We start from the raw sequence: 6695 nt of genomic DNA on the forward strand, positions 1-6695 counted from the left end.
GGGCGCTGGGAATAAAAATAATCCCTTGTCATGTGGAAACTTCTTGTGTCTGGTCCTTTAACTGAATACAGACCAGCGTTGCCAGTTTATTTTTCGCCAAGTCGGGACTTTGGTACTTTTTGAGTGAAAATAGCGGGATTCTTCCGTCAGAAGCGGGACATAGTAAAAAAACGTATATAATCAAAGGTTTTCAAATATTTAGTATCTTTTTATTTGACTTAAAATTACGTTTACGTGACAATAGATAGCAAAAGTAGCCATAGAAATGTATTTTAACAAAAAAAATAATATTTTAAATCAGATTTACTCTATCGTTAAATTCGTCTTTAGAATAAAAAAAGAAAAAAAAAATAAAAAAGTTTTATTCTTTAGAATAATATGGCGTTTCAAACAATAGTCTGGTGAAGTGAGTGTCTCTCTCTGAAAAGCGGGACCGAGCCTGTAACGCGCGGGACATTTAAATTTGATTTAAAAATCGGGACGTCCCGCCAAAATCGGGACGTCTGGCAACGCTGATACAGACCCGTATAAAATAGAGGTCTGAGTTGATAAGTGTTTATAATTTAAAAAAAAATACAAACTTTTCTTCCTCAGTGCTTCGGAAGCAAACCTAGTAACCGTCATAAAAATAATTCTACATATTTCGTAAGTAGTATTTTCCATAACAATCACTCGTAAGTGTGTGAACTGCGAAACAATGGTTTTACGCGTTACAACAATGGCGACATCAACTAATACTAATGTCACTTGTAATTTTATGAATATTACACCAGAATTGAGTTCATACAATTTGTGAATACGTAAGAAACGTTGAACATAAAATTAGAAGGACAATAACCTACATAATAGCAAGCAAATACATGGTTTAACTATCCTATTTACAAAGGTTTAGATTTAGGATAAAAAATTGACCACGAGAAACCAGTAACTGAGAAAACATTTACTTACATGCCATACAGTGTTAAGATTGATTTTGATAAAATTATTCAATTGTTCCTTTTGCCTATAGGCGATAAAATAGGAACGTATTTAAATCACTGTCCATAATCATTGATTTAACATAAAATATTCAATGCCTCCTAAAAACTAAAGTTCCGTACGTAGCAAAACATCGGTTGATATGGAACGACCGGGGACGATAGGGCTGTCGTCCCATGCTAAAATAGTACGAAATATACCTACTTTTTTTATAAATGCGAAATAATGTATGAAATTGAAAAGTTTATTAAAAATACCTCAAGTTGTTTTTGCGAGAAGGAGTAATAATGATCATCAGGTCATTTATTTACCCCCCAGAGAAGCAAAGGGTTATTTTGTTCCATACTTCTCACGCTGGCCAGGGGAGATCTAATGCTCGCATATTTGTCCCATTCCCATAAGGACTACACGGCTTTATTTCAAACGAAACATGTCGCCGGCTTGTACTTGTACTTTTTATGACGTTTGGCAACATGTCAAAACACATGTACATTAGTAGCCTTTTTCAACATCCATGGGAAGAGTGACTAGGAGTGATCCTATTAGGAACCACGCAGACTTTACATGTTTGTCAGTCAATATGTTGGTGGGGATTCTTGGATGGCTTAAACTTGGAGTGCAAGTGTGGTTTTGTTCCCCAGTCGGCGAAGCAAATGATGTCGTACCCTGCGTGCCCAAACAACTGCACGCAGCAGGAAGATTTAATGAAGGCTACTGACAACGCCTCTCTTGTGGCGGAGTTTTGGGTTGACGCTGTGTAGGTTTGTTGTCGACACGACAAGAAGAAGAATAGGTTGTCAAACTTATCTGGTTAACTTTCATTAAAGACAACTGTCCTGTCCTGTGGATTTGGAGGAGAAAGAGGTTATTAAGGATGCCGAAATGTACATAATAGCTAGCTCCTAATTCAACTACACAAGATGTCTTATTGTTTAACTTTACTTGTTCTCATCTGAACTAAATTTCCCGCAGCAGCCAGCCCTGCTTGCGCACGCGCACGCTCGTTACCGCATTAGCGGCTTCCGGCGCGAATTCGAATGCGCGACGCGTCCACCATTTGAATTCGGAACTGGCCGTGGTTATCTAATACTTTGTGGGTAGGTAGTGTACCTACTGTGTACCGACGACCTCATGAAGGTAGCAGGAAGGCGCTGGATGCAGGCCGCTACCAACCGGGCGATGTGGACATCATTGGGGGAGGCCTCATAAAGACCCATAAAGAACCCATAAAGGTAGCAGGAAGGCGCTGGATGCAGGCCGCTACCAACCGTGCGATGTGGAAATCATTGGGGGCGGCCTCATAAAGACCCATAAAGGTAGCAGGAAGGCGCTGGATGTAGGCCGCTACCAACCGGGCGATGTGGACATCATTGGGGGAGGCCTCATAAAGACCCATAAAGAACTGTAGCGTCAGCGTACACTGCATTTGTTTATTAGACAAAACACAGTAGGTCGCGCGACCTACTGTGTTTTGTCTAATAAACAAATGCAGTGTACGCTGACGCTACAGAACCCATAAAGGTAGCAGGAAGGCGCTGGATACAGGCCGCTACCAATCGTGCGATGTGGAAATCATTGGGGGCGGCCTATGTTCAGCAGTGGACGTCCTGTGGCTGAAAAGTTAATGATGACAAGACTACAGTACCTACTATATCGTTAATTACTTATTTGTATAGAGTACGGGCCTTATTCTGAGAGAGATGCGCTCAAACGCTCCAATGTGAATGGATTGGATGGTTGGTTTCATTCAAATCAAACCTAAAAAACAATCTTATGAGATCCTAATAATAGAAACGATAGAGACTGCAAAAACCTTTGGTCGATAAATACTAGTATATTAATAGAATAAACCACATTATTATTGGCGAATCATGTTTTGGAGCGTAGAAAATCGTGACCAAAGAGTATATTTTTTGCCCATAAGAGAGCCTTTGTTGCCACTACTGATAAATGGTCCTTTGGTATAGTTTGGGTCAGTTACCTGTAGGATAACCTTGATGATAGGTAAATATTAAATGATACTGAATTAGTAAAAAGCAACGCAAAAAATACCTAGCAATTTACAAACTACATACAAATAATTATTGTTTTAACTTGCAATGTTTTTTTACATAATTTAGGTCAAATCAAATGTCACATGTGGGATTTTACTTCCCTTTTAGGGTGGATTTCGACCATACAAGGGTAAATATTAATCTCAGAATAAACTTGTCATGTTGACATTATTTCCCATACTGAAACTGTCAAATTGTCAATGTGCCAGTTATACCTGGAGTTATTCTCGGATAAAAGTTAGGTCGAATCGGGCCTCAGAGAAGTGTTTTAGAAAACATAACAATTTCAATGAATCTAGAAAATTAAACCCAGGAAATCTAGGTCAATCTTTAACTGCTACAGAAGCGCCAACAAAGTGAAAACTCTGTCCGCTGCACCGGCAGTTGGTCATAACCATAACCAATAACTGCGCGGGCGCACGCGAGACGAGAGATTGATAACGCAATGTTTACAAACACATGCGTGACGTAATGCCACTTCATCTGTGTGGGCGAGGTGCGAATGTGCTGGAAGTAGGGCGTTATGGTCATTGGAATATAGCAATACTAGCGGCCGCCCGCTACTTCGTACGTGTGGATCCCGTTTTACACCTTCATGGGTTGAATTTTGCAAAATCCCGTCGTCTTAGTCTGCTTTCCATTTTGCCAGGTTGGTAGCGGCCTGCGTCCAGCGCCTTCCTGCTACCTTTCACTAACTCCATGTATTTTTTTTTGCACTTATCTTTTTTTTATGTAGAACAAAGCAGGTATCCCATCGACACGACAACCCTAAACAACTTATGGGACAAGTGACCAACCTTGATGTCAAGATTGTCAAGCCAAGCCTATGATGGACTTAGCCAGACAAACATCAAGACCTAATCACCCAGGACTAATTCATTAAGGTACGTAAATAAAACGCCCTTGCTTCGGATCAGTGACTGTTAAATTATGCAATTCCTTTAAAAAAGAACTAGTTTACCAACTTTCTCGTGATAATAATAGAACAACAATAAAACATGCAAAATACTGATTGAAGAGATACGTTGGAAAATATAGCCATTTAGAAAATACCTGTAAGTGGAGAAAAAGCCATCATAGTTTGTGACACGCTAGGTTACGTGCTAAGAAATGTAATGTAGTGTTTTCTTTCTGTTCTAGAATTACTTTGTTACCAAGACTAGACTTCTTTAAGATTAAAAGGTGTTTCTTTACAAGATCGAATCAGAAATGAGGAGATCCGTAAACGAACTAAAGTCGCTGACATAGCCCAACGGATTAGCAACCTGAAGTGGCAATGGACAGGGCATATAGTACGCAGAACTGACGGCTGATGTGGCAGCAAGGTTCTGGAGTGGAGGCCACGTACCGGAAAGCGCAGCGTAGGACGTCCCCACAAGGTGGACCAACCGGCCATTGTGGAAATCATTGGGGGAGGCATATGTTCAGCAGTGGACGTCCTATGGCTATAGAGTAATTTTAATCCGTCCCATACTTTTAGCGTGGGCGAGTAACAAACGTCTCAAATCGATCCAAACATTGGGGTTCAGAATAAATTCTTATTAATATAGTCTCAGGTAGTCGAACCAAGGCCAAGGTTAGGAAATAAATAAAACCCTAATAAATACCGTGACTCAAGGTATTTTATTACCTTCGACAAAAATTGGCTTATTCTGATAATTTGAGATTTTCTGCCGATAAGAAGTCACGAATTCGCGTATACGCACATAAAGGTGCTCCCTCACTTAGAGCATTTGCATGTAATGTAACATTACAGAGTCAAGCATCTGAATTTGAGGAACCTGAAATGGCATTAAGTTTTAGGCAAATGCTCGTCAAGTCAGGCAGTTCGTTCTTTTGTTCCAGTCAAATCACGTCGACGACTGGACAAAGGTCTCCCCCAAGGATTTCCAGTCCTGCGCTACCCGCATTCAGGTATTTCCCGTGACTCTCACCAGACCGTCGGCTCACCTAGTGGGAGGCTTACACTACATCTTCCCGTCCATGTTCGCCACTCGAGAACTTTTCTCTCCCAACCCCAACGGCCATCAGTTGTACGAGCTAATGTGCTCCGCCTACTGTCTTTGGCAATTTTGCTGGCTATGTCGGTTTTCCTGCGGCTCTTTGGGAGGCAGTATTGTAATATGATTAAAACCAAATCTAGAATTTTACATTACAGACGAATGCTCCAGATGAGGAAGCACCTTAAAACAACAGTTAGGGGTTAGATTACGTCGTTACGAGTACCGAAGCGTGCACGATAATGATCGACGACGATTGAGGTTAACGTAGCGTAATTCGTGTCATTTCCATGTGACGTTTGTAACTTTGTAGATCGTGTCAATAATGGGCTTAACTTTCATGCGAGTTTGAATTGGCGTAAAAAAATTTTACTATTAGACAGGAAATTATGTAAGCAAATGTAATATGGCATGCAGATATCAGAAAAATGGAATGTTTAATGTGTGCAATGGTGCTAAAATAGGAGCATTTTTTTCTATCCATATTCCATTTAAAAGAAACGAAAATATGAAAGTAATGAACACTTAAACTTATTTGAAATTAAAAAAAGGTAAAAAATTTATTCTAGGTAGGCATAGAACGATGCAGAAGCAGTGGGTCTCTACAACTAGTTACCACTAAAGATTAATTATTATCTTTCCCCTAATGAATTTTTTAACTTGATAGGTATTACAACTACTACGATGAAGCCCAGACTGTAAACTGTTTGTATATCTATTACAAATAAATAAATAAATACAACTTACATTCATTTCATCTTCTGATGTAATTTGACATTCGGTTTGTAGGCTTATGTCATAAATATCACATAGTGTGAAGGTCTAGCGAAGAGCTTACTATAGAAATGATCCTATGAAGTAAGGTCTTGTCATAAATATCGTGTGAGTCCAGAATAGCCCTCCAAAACTAAGTCTTGATTGTCACGCAAGGCAGTCACGAATCGAAACTTGCCCCATTCTTGGCAATGAAAATCGAAAATGTACGCAATGTTAACGATTGTTACTGTTTTATGTAATACCTATAACATATGAGCGAATATTGATCGGGTTATGTTACGGATGTTTTGCTTTTATTTAGTTATTTATAGAATTGTATTAGGTAACTTGGTATGAAAGTAGGAACAGTCCACAGCACATCACACTATTCATTGTGCTTGGAATGTCGCCCCTATTAAAACTTCATAAAATGCTACAGCATTCAGCGCTATTCGAACCTCAAGCTGAACATTGTGCATCTTAGTTAACGGGGACTATTCCCACGTTCCCACCTCTCGTTCCCACCGCTGCAACTCCTGTGTAGCCAGGATCTACAGCTTGACCGCCAATAAAAACCCAACCAGTGAAGGTCAAGCTTGTCCCGGGGGAAAGTTAGACTGTCATTGGACCATAATCAGAAGAATATAGGAGGAGTTCGAAGTTAAGGTTCGACTTCCCTCCCATCCATCCTCCATCAATAGTTTGTAAAAGGTGTGATTTACCAACAAGAATGAACAGCCTGAAGTGCTAAAAAAGTTTACATTAATTTTGTACACAATAAAAGCCTCTGCGTACAATAATAACACTTTTACAATAACATACCATAATGGGGTTAGTTAAGTCTTTATTACGCCATAACTAACCGTGATAATATCATTAATCTATTGTGAACTGTAATACAACAACC

The 6695-nt window shown here is 39.7% G+C and overlaps 1 pseudogene; it reads right to left on the reverse strand.

Moving 5' to 3' along the window:
- Window positions 1–5723: 5723 nt before the first annotated feature.
- On the reverse strand, window positions 5724–5900 carry LOC114365380 (uncharacterized; annotated as a pseudogene).
- Window positions 5901–6695: the final 795 nt, after the last annotated feature.

Source organism: Ostrinia furnacalis, unplaced genomic scaffold, assembly GCF_004193835.3.
Source record: "Ostrinia furnacalis isolate ACB-3 unplaced genomic scaffold, ASM419383v2 OfSCF0447, whole genome shotgun sequence".
NCBI lineage: Eukaryota > Metazoa > Arthropoda > Insecta > Lepidoptera > Crambidae > Ostrinia > Ostrinia furnacalis.